This window comes from Mustela lutreola, chromosome 15 (genome assembly GCF_030435805.1).
Source record: "Mustela lutreola isolate mMusLut2 chromosome 15, mMusLut2.pri, whole genome shotgun sequence".
NCBI lineage: Eukaryota > Metazoa > Chordata > Mammalia > Carnivora > Mustelidae > Mustela > Mustela lutreola.
In genome coordinates, this window is record NC_081304.1 from 8,377,211 (window position 1) to 8,399,216 (window position 22,006).

A 22,006-nucleotide genomic window follows, 5' to 3' on the forward strand; every position below is an offset into this window, starting at 1 on the left:
AAGAGCAGCTTGAAACCTTTCCCGATTTGTCGTCACTTAGAACATTTTCCCTTTGTCTGTTCACCATGGAGACTTTTCTCTGTGCCTGTGTTTTCCAAATGGCACTGGTTTCTCAGAAAATGATGGGGCTTTGAATATGGCTGCTCTAAAAGAAACCAACAAACTGTCTGGCCTTCACCCATGCCGGGAATATAGTTGGGGTTCAGAAACCTTTTGAAGAATTAAGGAATGATTGGATAAGTGTCTGAGCTGCAGGCAATGCTTGTTCCCCTCTGTATTTATTGACTCATGTAGGTACTCTCTTGAGTAGGATATCCACACAGTCATTGAATCTTTGAGTCTTTGAACTCAGCCGACATATTCTTTTCTTAGTGTCCTTTAACACATCTGCAACTTAAATCCAGTCACTGGATTGCTTTGGGGTTAGGTAAATATATCACCAACCTTTCTGGCCTTGAATTTTCTTCTTTATGTGTCTCTCATCATTATCCATATTTAATTAAGATATAGTATGGATTTTTTTGAACTATCTCATATATATGTCAATATAGGCTAACACAAGAATTTGCTTTCTCTGAGACGATGGTTTAAAATTCGTGTGCAGTGTAAGTGAGTGTTCACCAAGTCATCCCGTGGATTTTAATTTCCTTTCCCAATATATACTCATTACTCCAGGTGGGAGACTAGAGTAGCCAGCAGGAATGGTACAGGGGTCAAAGGTTGTTCTTCACATAAGGTGAAAGGGGGAGAGAACACAGCCTTCTGGAGAGTTCTACAATGAACACCAACCATGCGCCACAAACTCAGCATTTCGACCTTGTGACGTTGGGTGAAGCGGTGGCCAGTGATGTCTGGCCCAGGGCATCTGCCTTCACAGACTTATGGGGGCATGGGGACCCAAGGCTCAGACATGTGTGTTAGTCACTGTTTCTTTCTCTGCTTATTAGCCTTGTGGGTAAGGGCAGCGTTAAGCAACGGCCCAGCAGCCTTCAAGAACAACGTGGCAAAATGCAGGAGAACACACAGTCTTGTGTTTGGGGCTTTAAGAGGCTCTGAGGTGACTTGTGTTTGGGAGGATTTGAGAACAGATTGGCTTATAGCCATTACTGTTGGCTAATAATTGCACTGATCTTTTGGAGGGAGGTTTTGTGTGCGCGCGTGTTCCCCCTTCCCTCAATCCCCAAGCCGGAGAACAATGGGGGACTTGTGTTTCTGCGCTATTCCGTGAGATAGGTCAGGGAACTTCCACTGGGCAGGTCAGGGCTGTGATGACTGACCCAGAGCCTTAGCCCCAAGCCGTCATGATGGAGCCCGGGACCCGACTACTTCGGCCGCGTTATAGGGAGACTTTCTCTGGCTGAGCCAATGGAACAGTAGCTGTTCGTTCAGAGCTTATCAGACCCATTGCCCCGTGGGGAGGGAAAGGGCTCAGAACAAGGTGCAATTCTTGCTGAGAGGGAAAGAGCAAGGAGGGGTGCGTGCGTGTGCTTTCCTGCTCTCATACATATTGCATCCTATCCATATTTGTTCTCATCTAGAATTCACTCGGTAAAATTGGTCTGTTTCCTTTAAAATCGCTGGTACTTAACTCAGACTTGGAGTAGAGATGCTAAGTGGAGACGTTCCTACAGAATAAACTGTGTGTGTGAGCATGTGTGTGTGTGCGCGTGTAAGGGGGTGGGGGTGGTAGATACGTCGGTCTGTAATGTTAAAGTCAAGTTGTCCGCTGCATGAGGAGTGACACTCATCCGTAGGATCAGTCTATGATGAGGACCTGCTCTCAGATGCAGAAAATATCATGTACATGTTCGGGGGTGAGGAGAATTCTCCCTATCGTTTAGAAAGCAAGTACTTGGTACGTACCTATGCCAGGAAGGTCAGAACAAGAATCTCCAGGGTTGTAAGATCCAGAGGGCAGCTGTACCTCATAGTACCTCCGTCACCATGGGCACTTATTTCCTACACTCTCCCCAAAGTGGAGCCCACGGTCACTTTAAACGTCCTGAGCCGACCATGTCCTTTTAGTGAATTTCCATGAGCTGGTTGCTCACTTGTGAGGCTTTGTGACAGCGGGGTCCTTGCCAACATAGCAATCGGGGGTGAGGGCAGAGCATTGTACTTCCACTCTGCCTCTCAGCCGCAGGTTGCCCTAGTGCCCACCTCGGGGGTGTTGAGCTCCTCTCTCCATCTGCTGCCTGTTAAGCAGCTGCCGAGCTTAGTAACAAGGAGGCTGGTGTGGCCGGTGGATGGAGCGCGCCGTTCATGGAACTTGGCAAGAGGCTGCTCGCTGGGACCCAAGGGCAATGAAAAGAAGAGGAGGTGAGCATGATTCTACAGGACAGGGGTTGGGAGCAGACGAGGGGGCGCTGGCAACCGAAGAGGCCACCTAAGTGCCACTCATGGCTGATGCCCTTGGGATCTGCTGGTCTGAACTGGATTGAGATCCAAGCAGAGACAGTTTCTTCCCTCTCAGACCCCGGGAGTTCTCCAGCCTGAGTGTTCCAGCTCCCCACGAACATTTCCAAATTGAAAAAAAAAAAAAAGTGTGGAAAAATACAGTAAAAGCGACAGCGCCTTCCCAGTTTCCGACAGTTCTGTTTGACTTCATGATTAGCCAAACTGCAGTCCCTGAGTTGCTGGCTTAATGTGTGTCACCGTGAATTATTAACCGTTTCCCTGCCTCTCCTGGTGGGTGTCCGTCTGGCGTCTTGCCCGCAGCTGGCTCAGTCATCTGTTATCCTGTGCCCTTTCCCTTGGGCTTTAGGCTTGACCTGAACAGCCCTGTTTCTCTTACGGGGTCAAATTTAAATTCACTCCACTGTCACCTCTCAGTTATGCTTTTTGCCAAGTGGTGGCTGAAACAGAAGACCAACGCATGCGACAGCAAGAATGACTGCAGAGTCAGCTCGCAAGGGTTTAGAGTGTCCCTCAGACACCAACCGTCTAGAATATTTTCCCTGATTAGGAGTCAAAAGGCAGAGAAGGGCTCATTCCAGAACTGGGAGGATGTAGCACAGAGTAGATGGGGAAGCAGAAGGAGAGCTAATCTTATGTATATTTTGTATGGGCTAACTTAGTCTTTGTGGCCCAGAGTCACTCCTTCTGGACATCTTATCTCTCCTTTTCCCACCATCTCCCTGGGGACACGTGCCTTTATTTTGTCCCTTGGATGCCCAGGATCTTCTTAGGCAATACCATGTATTCAGACCATTACCCAATGTTCTTTTATTCCCTCAAAATTCTTATGTCCCTGGGACCGTTCTCTTTGGAGCCTTGCACTTTGGGGCCATGCAACTTATTGCTCTGAGAAATAATCCACACTAATAAATTATTTGAGGGCTACTGATTTAATGCATTACTCAAAAAGTGAATCTCAAAACAAAAGGATCTTTTAGAAACAAAGAACTTAGATTAAAATTTTATTATCTTTTTTTATTAAAGATTTTATTTTATTATCTCCTTAAATATTTTAATTATCTTTTAAAAAGGTTTTATTATCTTTTTTTTTTTTAAAGATTTTGTTTATTTATTTGACAGAGCAAGAGAGTGGGAGAGGGAGAAGCAGGCTCCCCGCTGAGCAGGGAGCAGGACCTGGAGCTCCATCCCAGGATCCTGGGATCATGATCTGAGTCAAAGGCAAACACTTAACTGAATGAGCCACCGAGGAGTCCCGCTCCCTCAACATCTTACGTTGTTATGTACATTTGTCACAGGAAGAACGTTACCACTCACTGCATTTCAGAGTTTCTTGGATTTTACCAGTTTCATTTCAATATCCCTTCCCTGCTCCAGGATCTCACCCAGGGCACCACCTTAAGTTCAGTTGTCGAGTCTTCTTGGCCTCCTCCAGTTTGTGACAGTTTCTCAGGCTTCCCTTGTTTGGATGAACTTGACTCTTTTGGGGGGGAAGAGGGGAGGGCTGCTCAAGTATTTTGGAGAATGCTCCTTAATTTGAGGCCAACTGGTGCTTTTTCGTCATGGTTCGCCAGGGGTTATGGGTTTTGGAGAGGATGACCTAAGAGGCAATGTGCATTTTCATCATTGTATCTATCATGGGTACATGGCATTCGTGTGACTTATGGCTGGTGATGGGACTCTGATCTCCTGAGTAAGGTAAAGTCTGTCAGGTTCCTCCACTGTCAAGTTCCTTCTCCTCCCTCCAATACTGTAGTCTTTGAAACAAAGTCACCAAATGCATCCCACACTCCGTGGGGGTGGGGGGGTAGTTGTGCTCTACCAAATATGGCAGCCTACTTTACAGGCTTTACTGTGCCTTGCCTTTCTTTTTATCTTTCTTTTTTTTTAAAAACAACATATTTTAGAGATGGCCCTGTTATTGGTATATAGAGAAATTCCGTATTTGTTATTAATTTGCATTTATTTGCCTTATTCTGTGGATGTATGGATACCATAATTGATTTAACTAGCCCCCTTGCAATGGGCATTTAGGTTGCTTCAAATGTTTTGATCTTACAAACAAGGCTGAAACAAACATCTGGCACACGTTCGAGTGTATCTTCAGGATAAATTCCCAAAAGTTGAATTGCTGCTTGAAGAGAATGTGATGTGTAGTTTCTCGAGCTATCCTATACTGCCATCACCAGAGAGTAGATGGATTTCTATGTCCCCAGCCATGTTTCATCACGATGATTCAGTGGATGGAATTTCGCATGGGTGGAGGAAATGTTTTTAAACTGGTGGACCACTCGATGCTACTGCCGAGCTCCTTCAATCACAGTACAACGGGAAAAACTATAGGTAATCCAATTATCTAGGTGCAACATGGCCTGTGAGCGAATTTAATAGTCTAGAGCCCCCTGCCTTACATGCTGAAGACTTGATCTATCTCCAGCCTCATTCTGTAACTAGGGTCCCACTGTGGCCATTTCCTGGCATGCTCTGGATACCCTCTTTTCTTTGCCTAGAACATTCTTTATGCTTTCAAGACTCTCACCACCTTCTTCCCCTGCTATCCATATATCCATGGAAAGCTCACATCTTGGTTAGGCCCATCTGGCTCATTCTTGGTCATTTCAGCACAAATGCACTCCCCTCAGCCTTCTATGTTGCCATACTCAGACTTGGAAGTCATTGCTATATTGAACAAGGATTTTGCCTTACAAGTGTATTGTGAATATTCTGAGGCAGGGGGTTGTCTTTTCTCTTTATTTCATCATTTTCCAAAGGCTTTTGAACCCAACATGCTGTGAGTCTATGCTGTTGGTCATGCTGTCAATGGACCCTCTTCTCCTCCATCTCCTGTGGAAGGAAACCATTTCTGTGAGGGTATCTGCCTATCCATAGTCTCTTGGTGACCACCTTCTCCTCAGAATTACATGAGCGGGACAAATCATTTCTTTGAGGCTAAGGGATGATTTCCTGGAGGTGGTAAGAAATAGCTATAAAGGTCACTAGTAAGATTTGAAATTACCTGTAAATGTTGCAAATCATTGAAAACTAACTCTTGGCCACAGAAGGCATTGTGGATGTTGGGGACCATGGCTTCTCAGATGTGTGGGCACTGGACTAACATGAATTTATTTATTACCACTGGCTCGGTTGCCTACTGGGAAGGCTTTCCCACTTGGCATCCTACTGGGATCCTTTTGTTGTAAATCTTAGTTGAGGGAGGAATATTCTGTTCTCACACAGGTTGTCTTCTGCCTCAATCTCTGAAACCCAGCCTTCCTACCATCAGAGCCTTGGAAAGGCCAGTCTTGCTTTGGGGGGCAGACTTTTTTATGTGAACAATGAAACATCCCCCTCTATGCTTCTACTCTCTAACCCCCTTACACATTTCTATTGACATGGTTGTTATTCTATGTGGTTCCCATCCACTCAATCTATTTAAATTATGGGATTTTAGGATTTGCAGGAATCTTGAAATCTTCAGGAAAAGGAAAAGGTAAAGTCTCTCTCAAGCCTCACAAAGCTGGTTGAAGTAGCCCAATGCTCAGCTCAGGTGGGTCTCTAACACCCATGGGATTTTTTTTCTATCATGTTCCCTTATTTATTGAGTATCCAATAATAATAGCTAATGTCTATGAAATCCTTTCTATGAGCACAGCACACAGTGAAGGTTTTACCTGTATTATTTCCTTGTGATAGCCTTCTAAGGCAGACAGCTACCATTTTTCCCACCTAGTAAATGAGAACATAGAGGAAACAGTGATAAAGATACTTGCCCACAATCACATGGCTAATTGTAGGTGAAGTCAGGACAGTCAGATTGGCAGAAAGTGCCAAGGCAGAGTGTGCCTTTCTGTAGTACATTACATGGCAAAGGAGCCCAGGGAATGGACCATGTTAGGTTTTGCAGAGGCTATGGCAGAAACGATCTCTGCCCTTGGTGGTTTTCATTCTAGTCGAGGGGGCCCTAGGGTTGCCAATAAAATACGGAACGCCCAGTTACACTTGAATTCCAAATAAACACCAAATATTTTTTAGTATAATTATGTCTCAAACATTCCATGGAACATATTTATACTAAAAATTATTTGTTGTTTATCTAAAACTCAAATTTAACCGGGCATTCTGCTAAAGCTGACAACTGCACGGAGCACCTAGAAAACTCTGGAAAGCCAACGCTCATGCCGCGTATGCCGTACACGCTCCCTTATCCTCACGCCACAGTACTGCTCCCCTTCTTCCTTCTCTCCGTCTACATCCCTTCTTGGCAGACCCCTCCCCACGGCATGTGCTCCATCCAGAATACACAGCCTGGTGGCATGGCGGGCAAGTTGTAGCACTATGTCCCAGGCTGGCCAGCAGTCAACGTGGAGACATCTTCCTTTCTGCCTGTGTGCACAGCCCCGGGTGTGTCCTGTAGCTCCTGAGGCCTCCACTCTTCCTCTTGGCTCTCCTTGGTTGCTCTGCCCAGCCCTCCACCACCTCAGACGTCTGTTCCACCCAGGTTTCCACCCTGCCCAGTGGGTGCCCTGGTTTGCATCAGGTCACTGTGTGCTCATTAGTATTCACCCAAGTCACGGGGCCCAAAGGAAAGGAGACGGCCAAGTCATCTGGCTACTGCTTCCACCTCTCTCTGAGATAGGCTTTCACGGGAATTGGGGTGAGCTATTGGGGTGGGGTGGGCGGGTGCTCAGAGCACACTGGTGAACAGTCGCCGCCTGTGTCCTCTCTGGGATGGGGGCGTTCCGCTGGCTATTTTAAGGCCAGACTGGTGAATGTTGGGTTCCCCTTCGTTTACCTAGGCTCTCAGTATTTTCCCTGGCATGCTCCGAGGTGGTCACAGAATGTGGGAAACCAGGCAAGGGAAAAAATTAACGCTCTGTGATGACGCCCCTGGTAGCTGCTGCTAAGTTCCATGGAAAAGAGGGGAGTTTGGGGGGAGTTTGGGGGGCTCACTATCTTCGCCTATGGATGTCTCCAAAAACTTGTAGCTGTATTGGCACCTCCTCAACTCCAGAGATGGTGGAAAAAGAAAATTGGCTGCTAACTCAGTCCGAGGCCTGCCTCATAGCCCCAACTCCACCCACTCCTGTGGAGTGCCTTTGCCCACAGTGAATGCCCCTTTATCGTCCGTGAGCGATACTGACTTCTCAAAAATACTGTGTAGGCCTTGTGTCCCAGATGCCTGTGGTATGCTGGCTCTGTTTCCCTTTCAAGGCTGTTGGCTTAAAAACCCACCCAGAAACCTGAGAAAAATATCTCTACTTGGCAGCTCAAGAGGCTAACACCAACGGCCTTCTGTTTCTTAGTCCACTGGCCACAAGCTACCAAGTAGACAGTTATTATAAGGAAGGAAACAACTTGGGTAGTGGAAAAATGCAGCAGGCAACTCACAGTTGGTTAAAAGTCTGATGGGGAGCATGCCCTGCATTGCTTAGACTCACGTGGTGAAGACTTAGCTCATCATCTTCGTTGGCTTTGCAGGAAAGTTCCATTAGCTTTGTGCAGGTTTGGCCTTCTGGGTTAGCAGTTTTCTCTCAGAGCCTATAGTGGAAATTGAGTCCAAATGTGGGTCTGAAGTTGGGAGTGTGATTGAATATTGGGTTTTCCCATGGATCAAGTAATTTGTTTCATGTTTACTATACCAGGCCCTTGATGAGTGACTTAACAAACATTACATCATTTGACCTTTACAACTACACCTTTGGTAGGTGCTATTGGACCTGCTTTATGGATGCCAGGCTGAGTATCTTGACTCGGCCACAGGCAAGGTCAGCCTGGACCACCTCCTGTGCTCTATCTCCTGTTACATGGAGTCTCACTAATGGGAGGACTTTTCTCTTGAGCTTTTTTCCCCCTCTAATTGCAGTGTCACTCTTCCTGGAAAAATCAGTCATGCCTGGATTGAGAGATCCATTTGAAGATTTTCTAGTCATTTATCACATATTTATAACTGAGTTTTATTTAGATGCAGCTGACAGAGTCTCATGACTCTTTAACCAAAGTGTGTAATGAATGCCTCACTCAAAAACTCTTGTTTTATTGTGGTACCTGGATGAGTTCCATCAAGGAGGAGATCATGTGTGCATTTAACTGGTCGAAAGAGGGAGACTATTAAAAGTGGTCTCCAGCCGACTCACAATGGACTTCAAAACATCACAGGACAATCACTTGAGGCTGTTAAGAGTGGGTCCAAGGGATCCAAGGGGTCCATGAATCAATGCTCCAGGTGACCTCTTGTCCTTTATAAAGATAATGTCCAGCATATAAGATCTACATGCTGCTTTCTAACTTCCTAGTTGGAAGCGAGCAGTGGGGAAGGGCTCAAAGCCACTGGTATCTAAGTCTAGGCAGAGTCATCATCTCAGGTTCTATGGATTACTAGGTCCCCACTGGGATCCCAGTTCCCACTATTTCTTTTATCAACCAGCACACTCTGGCCTCAGCTGTTGTTACCATTTCCAATTTTGGTGACTGCCGGCTTGTCTTCATTTCAAAAATGCCGATAACATCTATAAGTGAAAAAATCCAGAGGCATTGGCCTGTGGCCACCCTCGTTATTTAATGCAAGTTATGATTTTTCGTTCAGTGCTTGACAGCCCAGAGAGCACAGTCTCCTCATAATAGACCGACCTTCCCTCTGCCTGAAGCACAAATACCTGGAAAAGACATTGAGCTCCAGTTCTGACTACAGAAGACATCAACCCAGCCCCCTGGGAAGTGCAAGCAGGCAGCAGCATTTGCCCTGCCAGACTTACCTCCTGCTCCTCACCAGAGGACTTTCCCTCCCTTTATAAACACTTAATCTAACCTCATACCTATTTGGGGGGCAAGATGGCTCTCATATACATTTATTGAGTACTTTTCCCCCAAACTCTTCTGCCTCCGTTCTTTGCATGATGCAGCAAGTGACATTCATTCCATAGCATCTCTAAATTACCAACTATGGGCAAAGCCCTCTGCTTGATGCTCTGAAGAATGTGAGTTAGGTCAAGCGTGAACAAGGGAGGCTCAGTGACCGTGCGTGAACCTAGCCAACAATTGCAAGTCAACATGCATGTTGTACAAGCACGATACTGACAAAACATCATAAATACGTTCTTTTGCCAAAAAATCTGCAGATCAATTAACCTCATAGAAATGGGCTAGAAAAATACAACATGTCTTTATTCTTTGGTTCATTCAACAAAAATATTTTGAAGGTCTTAAGTGTCCAAACCTCTGAGTTCAATCGTAAGTGGAAAATGGATACATTTCCTGTCCCCAAGTTACTTATCATTAGGGTGTCAGGAGAGACCATAAGAAGCTCTTGTTTATATTTGTTTTGTAAAACATGAATATGGAATCTATTATTTGCTAGGAACTATGCTATTTGGGAAATGGAAGCACACTCGTTAGATTCGGACAGACATCATTCGTTTCCTACTCATTTTAAAATTTAAAAATATTATAAAATTGGGGCACCTGGGTGGCTCAGTCTGTTAAGCATCTGCCTTTGGCTCAGGTCATGTTCTCAGGGTCCTCAGATAGAGCCTCACATCAGGATCCTTTCTTGGTGGGGATTCTGCTTCTCCTTTTGCTTCTCTCACTGCCCCTCCTCCTACTCCTGCTCCCTCTCTCTCAAATAAATAAATAAAAATTATAAAAATTTAGAGTAAGGGGAAAGAAAAGTTGACAGTGAAACGAACATTTTCAAGAAGCAAGTTTCTGTGTTGAGGTCTTCAGCTGTCGAGGCATGTTGAATGTTCAAGGCGGGTGGCCGTCCTGAGTGTAATTCAGCCGAGAAACCCTCACAGGTGGCATGGATTCAAGACAGTTTTTGAAGAAGTTGAAGGGCACAGAGAGGCAAGCCTCCAGGAAGGGAAAAGGTCTGGGCAGAGTGTTGAGAGGAAGGAGGAAGTCAACACGGTGGTGGCTGGTGGGAATGGCGGGGGGTGGGGTGGGGGGAAGATTCATCTAATAAGACAGGAAAAGCAAAGCTATGTGGTAAGGAAGGAGAAGAATAATGAGGAAGGAATCTATGTAGGATCTCTTCAGAACCTTGCAAGGTTGAGGACTTTTTATTACTATTATTAGAACAAATTTGGTGGTAGTTCCATCCAATTCCAAAGTCATGATCTTTGCTTTGCAGTACATTGTGCATACTTTATAAAGGGGAATAGAAAAAGCTGCCAGAAAAAAAAGGGCTCAATGTTGAGAGTTTACCTACAAATTTTACCTTGAAACAAATGAGAAAGAGAGTTTAGCATAGAAAGTAAAGGGTGCATGAATTCTAAACATAAAAATAGAAGGTGGAATAAATTTTCATATCTTCAGCTGGCCACTCTCAGACCCCCAGAAGTCTTTTTGCAACTTTACTGTGCTATTAACATCTATTTGATTAAAACTTTGAGGAATACTACTGCATTTTATTCAGTCAGCAACAATCACCTCTCAGCTTGTACACTTAACACAAGACATGCCATGAAAAACATTTGTACCCTCAAAATAGTGTGGTATCAAAACACCTAAAGCAAAGTGTTAGAATTTGCAAGAACAATCTAGGCAAAAAAAAAAAAAAAAACCCACTTGTGAACCCAAATAAGCACAAACCCACAAAAAACAGCAAAGGGGGTAACCTCTGTTGGACAGTACTCCTTGAACGTCCCTTTCTTTCTTATGGTACTTTCAGAAACCTCTAAGAGCTGCTTCAAGAGTCAACTGTACCAGTAGTTCTTATAGCTGGAATATTTACACCAGTGGAAAAATCTGTAGTGTCTCACAAACTGGGAGGCTTAAGGAATCAACCTAGTTGGAGCAAAACAAGATGGCGGCACTTTTTCCTTCCAGGGAAAGAGACTCCGTAGGAGAGAGTAGGTTTCTTATTGGGTTGTTACCAACTTAATGGCTGCTAAACAGTCTACAAGTCTACAGTCAGTGAGAGAGAGGAGCTGTTACCCTCACCAGCTGATGCTATTGTTGGAATTAATTTTAATAATGATAAAAATAGCATCTAATATTTCTGGAACAATCACTACATGCCAAGCACTAGCATAGCAGTTCTCAACCAGGGGTGACTTCCACCCGCCCTGCTCCAGGACATTTGGAAATGTCTGGGGACGTTTTGATGGTCACAATGGAGGGGCCATGGCATTTGGCAGGGGCTTCTGGCATCTAGCTTGTACAGGCCAGGATGCTGCTAAACAGTCTACAAATGCAGAGGACAGACACCTACAATGATGAATTATCTCGCCCAAAATAGCAAGGGTTCAGAAACCTTGCAGCAGACAGTTTTTTGCACATATTTAACCTTCAAAATAACCCTATGAGAGACATATTCTTATCATCCCTGCTTTACAGACAAGAACATTTGGGCTTACAGGAGCTCAAATTTTTTTGGCCTTTGAATATTTTCAGGTTTCTTTTTCGAGATCTGTTTGGTCCTGTGACAACTGCAGAAAATGTAGGTTTGTTCAGTGGCTGGGAATTGGCTCCCTCATGCTCCAGCATGAAAGTTTCCCAACTTCAGCTGACCTAACCCTCATTCCATTCTGGGATGAGACTGGCTGACAGCTGGTGACCAGAGTAGGGGGATGAATGTATTATATAATGTCTACAAGGTCATGAAAAGTTGGTTTAACTTCTATGATAAGCAAGAGATAGAGAGATAAGATAGAGAATAAGAATCTGATGTGATTTAAAAATATGTTTTCAAACATGGTGGCCAGAATGTCCCCCCAAATCCCTGGTGCTCTACTCCTAACCTCTGATAGTGGCATGGTGTGTGCTATTAAGAAAACAAAGGTCCAGATGCCATGACGTTCAGACAAGAGAGGATGTCTCACTACTACAACCTTACATGGGATTAGGTCATAGAATTCTGAGAGCGTTGGGTCCTTTGGAAGACGACATCTGCCTTTCCTTTTTTTTTTTTTTTTTTCTTTTGATAAATTCCAAGCTCCTTGTCAAAATATTTATGACCAGAGACAGGGAAATCAGATGTTTTCTTTTGAACCAGTTCTCTGCCTCAGGCTTGGGTGCTCGGACCACTTCTCTCTGCTCTTCTCATTTTTCTTTCCTCCTTTTCATTTTTGCAACTTTTTCTCGCTAGTTGCATCTTTTCCACTCGCTTTACAGGATTTCTCACCTGCCTGTGTAAAATGTGGAACAAGGGAATGGAGAAGAGTTGTCTAAACACTTAGGCTGACTGTCCAATGGGGAGATTGTATGATCAGGTCAACGAGGGCAAAGATTCTCTTTTGTATAGTTAGGAGGCACCCACTTGGAAGACTTTTTTTTTTTTTTTTAAGATTTTACTAATTTATTTGAGAGAGAGTAAGAGAGAGCAAGAGAGTGCAAGCATCAGGGAAAGAGAGAAGCAGGCTCCCTGTTAAGCAGGGAACCTAGCACGGGGTTTGATCTCAGGACCCTGGCATCATGACTTGAGGTGAAGGCAGATGCTTACCTGACTGAACCACCCAGGGGGCAGCTGAAGACGCTTTTGAAAATTAAGGAAACCTCTTTAAAGTCTTTAAACTATAAACTGATAACAATAGGGTACAAATCCACATATTTTTTTTCCCCCTCATGATGTTCAAAAACTTCTGCCATAGCCAATTGTCAGCTCTGTCCTGTCATTGGTACATATTTCAATGTTACTATTGCTGTTTAAGTTGACTGAATTCAACGGGAGCCAAAATGTAAGTCAATTTAACAAACATTTCGTCAGCTTGTATTATGGACCAAGATGAATATGATATAACAGACCCCTGCGGTGAGGGAGCTTAGCATTTTGGTGGGAAACTGAATAAATAATACATCCAATTGTCATATAGGCAAATGTATGAGTTATCTAGTACCATGTAACAAATTACCCTTGAGATAATACACATTTATCACTGCACAGTTTCTATAAGTCAGGAGTATGGACATGGCTTAGCTGGATCTTTTGCTTCAAGGTTACTTATAAGAATGAAACAGGTTGGTTTAGGGTCTATGGTCCTATCTGAAACCTCAACTACAGGAAGATTCATTTCTTAGCTCACCCATGAGGTTGTTGGAAGGATTCAGCTCCTTGATGTTTCCTTAAGGGTCTCAATTTCTGTCTCAAGAAGGCATTACTCAAGAGAGTTCCTTGCCACATGGGCCTCTCCAACATGGCAGCTTGTCATCAAAGTGTGCAAGCTGAGAAGACAGTAGACAAAACCAAAGTTACCATCTTATATAAACTCTTTTAGAAATGACAGCCCATCCCTTTTGTGTGTTCAGTTGATTAGAAGTGAGTCATTAGGTCTGGCCCACACTCCAAAAGAGAGGATTATGCAAGGACCTGAATACCAGCAGGGAAATCACTGGGAGCTATGTCAGAAGCAGCCTACCACATAAAGGTTAAGAGAGTGTTAAAGAGAAGCTCAAAGTGGCTGTGATCCTGTCAAAGCAGGGAGTGGTGGAAGGAACCTTATCTCTAAAAGGAGGTATTTTCCGGGACATCTGGGTGGCTCAGTTGGTTAGGGGTCTGACTCTTGATTTTGGCTCAGGTCATGACTTCAGGTTCATAAGATCAAGCCCCATGTTGGTCTCCACACTCAGTGGGGGTCTGCTGGAGATTCTCTGTCTTCCTCTCCCCCTCCGCTTGCTCATGCACATGCTCTTTCTCTCTCTAAAATAAATAAATAATTTTTTTTTTTTAAAATTAAAGGAGGTATTTTCTGACTACATTGGACTGCACTAGATTTGTGGAATAATCCTAGACTTGCAAAATTTGTGACTGGAGCCTTAGTAGCTAACCACTTAAGGCGTTATGGCCCTAATCATGAATAAAGAAACATGGAACCTCACCAAGGTTTCAAAAGTCCCATGGTTGTTTTATTCAATATCTGTCTCAAGAAAATTTTCCTAGTCACTTGTTCATTTAGTGGCTTACTTATTCACCTGTTTATATATCAGTTAATGCTAGATAATGAAACTCAGAGATGAATTACCTTGGAGGAACTGGATAATGGGACCAAGAAGTGAATGAGATTTACTTTTGAGGGCCTCTCCTCAGTCCTCATTGTACACAAAGGTTCAGGAAATTGTGTCCTGTGAGTCAAATCTGCCATTCCCTTCATCTGTTTGTGTATAGCTTATGAGATAAAAAAGGCTTATATATTTTTAATGTTTGAAAGAACAAACAACAGAAGAATAATATTTGGTGGCAGATGAAAATTGTATGAAATTCAAATTACAGTGCTTATAAAGATTTATTGGGACACAACCATGCCGGTTTATTGACATACTGTTTATGGCTGGTTTTACAGAGTTGAGACCACGTGATTCCCAAAGCGTAAAATATTTACTGTCTAGACCTTGAAGAGGAAGTCTGCCCACTCCTGGTCCAGAGAAAGATGGACATGCAAACAAGTAATTACTGTGTTGTGATATGTGATAATCTAGATGTACATACCGGGGTCATCAGGAGCACACAGGCATGAATTCTGTTCATAACTGCTTCCAGGTTGGTGACGAAAGGCTTTGTGGAGGTCTCCTTGAGGATAAGTGAGGGTTCTTCTGAAAACGGGAGGTGTTAGAGAGAAAATGACTCATGGCGCTTGTTAGAGATAGTTGAGGAGGGCATTACTCAAGAGAGACTGCTGCAATGTGGATTTTGTAGCAAGGGAAAGTGGACCCAACTCTGGGAGAGTCCCTTAGATGGAGGGGTTTGTAGGCAAGGAGCAACGTGGGGTCCCTTGGTGGAAAATTACTAGGAGGAAATATCAAGACTGGGGGGATTCTGGCTAAACCAACACGACAGGATTTTTGCTAAAACCTGGCCAGAGTGATAAGATATCCAGGGTACAAGATGAGGAATTTGATCAGATATCAAGGGTGGGAGAATTTTGCAAAACTGAACCAGCAGGATTCCTGCTGAAACTAGACTGAACGATCCAAGGACAGAACTTCAGGTTGGGGCCTTGTCAGAAAGGAGTCAGAAGAGCAGAAGAGTCCGACTCAAGTTTGATCGAAGGAGAGTATCTTTGAGTGTCTGTCAGAAAAGAGAGAAAAGACAGTCTCTTTCAAGGATCCTTAAATTGGTGACCATGGACTCCTTAGGGGGTAAGGTACCCCTGAAATTGTTTGCCAGACCTGTGTTTATCTGCCCCCCCCCCACCGCCCCACTGAAGGAGAGGGTCTGGTTCTTACAACAGGTTTTCAATTGTTTAGGAATCACTATTGAGGGCAGACATGGCAGCTCATGCAAAGCCACAAACACGTAAGAGAGAATAATCCACTTTGAAGGGTCAACAGTGAGGATACAAGATAGGTTTCTAGGGGTGCAGATGGAATTAAGGCTAACCACATGCCGCTCACCATTGGAGGGTGTAACGCAGGACCTGGATGGAGCAGAGGTCTGAAGACACAGTAGGATGAGGATCCTGACCCAAACCAACGTTAACCAGACTTGGCCTGGGCTCTCAAGGGGCCACTGCGTCTAAAGCAGCTGATGGATAGGCAGGAAGAACTCAGCCACCTACAGAGAGGCTGTGGGTTGGCAGTTGACTGGAGTAACCCTGGAGAAGTTGGCCAGATAGCCAACTCCTTAACCTATCGTTAAGCAAACCCCATCTCCCTTTCCCCTCCGAACCCAAACAACGTTGACTCAATCTGCCTGTGGTCCTCAGAATGTCTGGCCAAACAGCAAGAGGCAGGCACAAGACTCAGCTTCCTCTTCAAGGGGCAGGAGGAGGGGGGGGTCTTTCCATGTGACGGTGCTGGGGGGCACACGGAACAACAGAGAGCTCTCCAGTCCTGGCAGGGAGAGTCCCTCAGACGGAGAGATGGAGGCTCTGGACGTGAGGTGTGTGGGGAGGAGGTAATGGTTTTCACTGAATTCCTTTTTATATTTTATTTAGATTAAGTTCTGCTCAGCGGGGTGATTTCTTAATTAGAGCCGCCCAGCCAGGCAGACCTCCAGCTCAGACCCCCGTGCTGCCTTCTAAAGTTTCATGAGGGACCTTGTCCTGCCTTATTTCCTGAGTTCTAATATTTGAATAGTGTGCCGTGGATTTCAATGGGAGGAAAGACATGTAATTTAATCATCTTTATTAGATTTTGCCTGTGGATAGGGAGAGGGGAAGGAAGGAGGAGGGACGTGTGTCCTCTCTTTGTTAATTTTTTTTTCTTTTTCTCTACCTTTCTTCCACTGGTCCGAGAAGGAGGAGACTCAAGGGCTGTTTCTTTTGCCTTCTTTTCTCAAACAAAGAAGCTTCACAGGAATATTAAGACCGAAAGAGAACTGTGTTCTTAAAAAAAAAAAAGAAAGAAAGAAAGAAAGAAAGAAAGAAAGAAAGAAAGAAAGAAAGAAAAGAGTTGGATGCGAAAGAGAATTGTGTTCGTTGCAGGACTTTGCAAGGATCCATGGAGAGATTTATGCAAACAGATTTTTCAGTTCTTCCTTTGGTGACCTTGGTCCTTAGAGTGAACATGATGACCTTAATGGCTTTTTGCCCCTTCGTCAGCGCAGACGGCGCTCAGCAAGCCTTCAACAAATGGAGGAAAATTAAAGAGAGAAATGGCCCATGGTGTATTCTTACCTGACATAAATTGGCGTCTTTGGCTACCATCCAAGGGAGAGAAACCAGCCTATAGAAACAGAGAAAGAAGATCAGAAGCTGATGTAAGGAAGGGAGGTTTGTCATGTTGCTGTCCTCAGAACGGGAGAAGGAAAACTGAGCAGGAATTAACAGTAGCAAATAGTCAGCAGGGGTCTGTTAGAAGAAATAAATCTACTGGAGTTTTCCAACAAAGGGAGACAGAAGTCAGTATAGCACATCAAAAAAAAAAAAAAAAGAAAAAAGAAAAGAAAAGAAAAGAAAAAGAAAGAGAAAAGAGAGAAAGGAAGGAAGGGGGAGGTAGGAAGGAGAAAGAAAAAAAAAAAAAGAATCATATCCAGAACTGTTCCAGTTGTCCTGCTCAATGCACACGCACACACACACACACACACACACACACACACCCTGTAGCCTACAATCTTCCCTCATGCCCCTATCCTGTTGATCTTTCTTCACTTAAAAATTATCGGCAAAGAATTGATTCATTTGGGAGAATTCCAGGCACTACATTCATGTTCAGTTCAAATGAAATAGGATCCAGACTTTTCAAACTGTGCTGTTCTGCAGATAAAACACCAAGGCAGGACCTCATTATCTGGAGACATGGTCCTTTCTTTTTCCTCTTGCCTTTTGTTTCTGAGCAATTTTAGGCTTGTTTGGAAAGTCTCGTAACGGGGGCAGAACATTTTTCACATCTATTTCGGGAGGGTTTTTAGTTAAGAGTAATGAATTTACCTCTAAACAGATGGGAGAATTTTACTAAAGCTAGAAACGACACTTTTACTAATATCCCCGATAGGCTGATCCTAATCCTCTGATTGTTAAAAATGCTTGGTCTACGAGAGTCTTATTTATGTGCCAAATGTCTTTATTAAATCATGAAATTAACACAGAAAAAAATCCTATTACAATGAGTTTCTGTGTATGATCAAAAGTTGTCCATGGCCCTACTGATAGCCTACTTATTCCAAAATTTAAAAAGGTGAAATCCCAGTAGAGCCCAGCGCTTGGCCAAGTTTTTAAAAAATTCATTGTAAAATGGCCAGAGGGGTTACGAGGTCCCCAGCCAGGAAAGGGCCTACGTTTTATCAAGGTAGTAGTCCTAACAAAAAGACAACTGTGAAAAATAGGCCTCCCCTTCACCCGTACAGATGAATTCTTGGCAACATTGTAATATGATTTGACCTGTAGAAGCATAACGAGTCTCTGATATCGACTTTGATTTTAAAAACCTAAGGGGCAAATTCAAAGACAAATTGTGCTTGTTAATCCAGGGTTGTGGGATGTGAAAAGAGTTTAAAAAAGTCAAGAGACATGGTCTGGTCTGTTTGTATATTGGATCTTAAAATTAAACTAAAAAAATATATATATTTTCGAATGTAAAATTACTACAGGTATATCACAGAAGAACAAATTCCTTCATAGCCCTCCCCCTGGGAAAGTGCATTTGTTTGGGATTTCCAAACTTGATTCTGGCCTTTATGTGGACGGGAGCATTAAAGGTTCTGTGTTAGAGCTTAGTCTAGACGCGTGGGACCTGATGGACATTAGCAGGACCTAAAAAGAGAAGAAGAGATCCAAGTTGGAGGGTCTAAAGTCTATGGCCTGTCAGAAGCACTTGGAGGGGTAGGTGAACAGAGTAAGGGAAGACACCAGGAGGTCCAGATGAAGCAGGGGGCATGGTGGGACCATGCCTGATAGAACACTTTGGGTCAAACCAAGAGGTGGCAAATGAGATGGGACAGATGTGACAGAGAGAGAGAAAGGGAACATGTAAAGGGCTTGGCCCTGGAGATGCATTTAAAGTCCTTTTATCTTTCAAAGATTGTTAACCCCAATGACTTTTCTTGTTTATTCTAGATGCTTTGCTCTCTCATATTATTACTAGGGACCTGCCATGTTAAAAAGAAACATTTGGGAAGCAAGGGTGATTTTTCTCTTTTCTTTTTTAATTGCAATTGTGATGTGCTCCTGGCCTGACTTGGCATGAGGTCTGGCTTAGATTAGCCCCTGGCTGAGAGATCCCTGCTAATTTAGTGGCTGCAATTAGGCCTGCCTCTAGCCATGGTCTGCTTTTCCTGCATGCCCTTGGTTGTTTTTCTCCAACAGAAGTGGTGGTTCTGCCGGTCCTCTACGGTCGTTGCCCCATTGCTGAGACCACTGGCCAGGATTAGGGGTATGATCTGTGACCCTGAAACAGAGGGAAATTAATTGGAAGCGAGGGGGCGGATTCCATGAAAAGCACAAGCACTGTGAGTCCTCTCATAAAAGACCCCAACTGCCACAGGTGTGCACCTGCCTTCCAGCCGTCACGATCCTTCCAATAAAAGAAGCAAAAAGGAACAAAATAGGAAATGTTTTCTAAGTAGCAGTGCCTTTCCTCGGGGCCTCAGCCGGGTCTCAGCTAGCCATGGGCTGCAGGTAGAGGCGTGCCTGTCCCTGAGAATTGAGAAGGACTGTCAGCCTTTGCTTCAGCCATCTGAAGAGGTTTGAAAAGAGGAAGCAACTTGCATAACTGAGAGCTGGCAGAAAGGGTGAGTGTGTGTGTGTGTGTGTGTGTGTGTGTGTGTCGGGGGTGGGGGAGTCCCCCTCCTGCTCTATTAATAAACTGCTGAAGCTCCAAGTTTGGGGTTTACAGTTTGACTCCAGGCAAAACTGGAGAGATTGCACATTAAAAAAAATTTTAAGCCAGTTTAAAAATATAAATTAAAGAGCACTTCCCCCAGCCCCCCCCCCCCCAGGTATTATTTATTAACAGAAAGAAGTGTATGCCATGTGCTGTCTCTGAAGCCCTGTTCATGCTTCTTGATTCACAAGCGATCCCAAGGAGAGCGACTGTTTGTGTGTTTGGGGGCGATGGGGGATGGAGCCCAAAGCGTTGAAAGCTCACTAAAACTCAGCTCCGTCTTGTTCTTCCTGAGATGAGGAATTTGGCTGTGAAGCCACAGGAGGCTGGGGGTGGGGGGTGGGTAGGGGCTGGGAGCAGGAAGAGGAGGAAGTGAGCGCGGGGGTGGTGCCCAGGAGGGCTCCGGGCCAGTAACCAAGTCCTTTGCTGGGGGGCAGGTGGAAGTCTCCAGGGTCGGCACCGGGCAACCTGTGAAGGCAAGGGAGGAAAGAGATTTCTGGAAGTCTCCCGCTGTCCCTCCTGCCTGCTTCCCTCCTTTTCCTGGTGGTTGATTTGCAAGGAGCAGCGGAAGGAAGGATGTATCAAACCCAAAGAAGAAAGAACCCCTACCATTTGCCCCCACGACACCAGCTCCGAATGGCGACGACACTGTGGCCGGGGTGTGTTCCCGATTAGCCTCGGCCGGGGCAGGAGGCAAATCAGGGCTGACTGTTTTCTTTAGCCCTGAGAGCCAAGGGTAGGCACAGGCTCTATATCAAAGGTGAAGGAGATCCAGTCTGTGCAGTCTCCTAGACTGGGGGTGCGGGCATGTCCAAGTCCCAAAAGATGTCCATCAAACACCTGCTGAACTTCTAGACCTCATCTCTGTGGCCTTTGAGTGTGCAAGGGAAAAGTACAGTCACAGTCCATCCAGCTGAGCCACTGGGGACGGGGCAGCAACTTATCTTCAGGCCCTCAAGTGTAACTTCTGTTCTACTTTTATTTTTTAGGATTTTTGTTTGAAAGAGCGTGAGCGTGTGTGCAGGGGGAGGGACAGAGGGAGAGGGAGAAGCAGACTCCCCCGCTGAGCCGGGAGCCCTACTCAGGCTGCATTCCAGGACTTGGAGCCTCACCAACTGAGCTACCCAGGCACCCCTCTTTTGTTTTATTCTTATTGTTTTCTGCCCCTGTGGAATTCCCCCTAGGAGACGGGGACGGCCTTGGCCCCCATTAAAATGGATTTCCTCGGAACACAGGATGAAGGCATCTGGGAAACCCAGAACCACCACCAGAACCTTTGGGGGAGCGGGCAGGGGAACTACAGGCCTCCACACTTAACGCGTAATCAGGGGACATCCTTCTCACATCATCTCCCCTTGCAGACCTCAGAGGGCAGAACACAACTCCATCCTATGCTGTCAGGTGGAGGGAGAGAAGCCGATCCCGAGGGGAATGATTTACTCTCAATTGTTTGGGCGAAAAGGAATCCCTTTGTGCTGGGAAGACAGCAGGGAAAGGCGGGTGAGAGAAAGTGCTAGAATGGGCCGTTTCTCACGTCTGTCCTGTTCCCTGCTGAGAACACCTTCTCCAGACCCCAGCTCTCATGGGAAAGGAAGTAAGACTGTGTGTGATCCGGCCTCCTAGAGCCGCCGGGTTCTAGTCTTTCCAGGTCTGCCAGGTCCCCTGAAGCTGTTACTGTCGTAAGGCTCGCAGCTCTCCCTCCTGGACGCGACTGTCCTGGGGGAGATCTCTCCTCTGTTGCATCACTGGCTCCCTTGAACAAACATTACCCAGCACCGATGTTGAGGGGACTAAGGCTAAAAACACTGTCTTTCAAAGGTCTATTTCTCTCAATTCCGTCTCCCCGACCCCCAAGACCCTGCCGAGCTTCTCAGAGTCCCTCCTTGAGAAAGGACGAGCGAGGCTTACACCCATCGGAAGAAACTCCTCCCTGTGTTTCCATCCTTCCCGAGCTAGAGGTCATGACAGGCTTCTGTGGAACCACTCGGGATGGCCAAGGCTCCTCAGGGGGACAGAGGATGCGAATTTTGAAAATAATAATAAAGACCGCTTAGGTGCAGATAGTTCCTCACAGTTCCCAGGGGACTTTGATGTGTTTTTTTGTGTGTGTGTGTTGGGACAGTTCCCCTGAGATATGCCAGGCAGGAGCTCAAAGCCATGATTCCCCTCTTGCTGGGCCCTACGCTTAGTGTCGGCGCGGAAGCTGCCCCAGACAGGCCTCCCACAGTGCTTGTGACGTTCTGGATACATGCCACGTCTCACTCATAACTTCGCAAACCCTTCTATCTGTGATATCCTTGACAGCCAGGCCCAAGCGATCGGACTGCCATCATCAGACTCCACAACAACCTTCTTACCTGGCTCGGTCTCCCCGTTGGCTGCTACCCCGTGTGGCTGTTCA

General features: G+C 45.2%; 2 long non-coding RNA genes across 2 annotated transcripts in view; both read left to right on the forward strand.

Annotated features, from left to right (window-relative positions):
• Positions 1-22,006, forward strand: part of LOC131816526 (uncharacterized) — a 67,702-nt gene that overhangs the window by 2,105 nt on the left and 43,591 nt on the right. The window lies entirely within an intron of this gene.
• Positions 1,930-19,081, forward strand: LOC131816527 (uncharacterized). Its single transcript, XR_009348094.1, has 3 exons — positions 1,930-2,319; positions 14,688-14,790; positions 16,584-19,081. It is a non-coding gene; the product is annotated as an uncharacterized LOC131816527 (long non-coding RNA).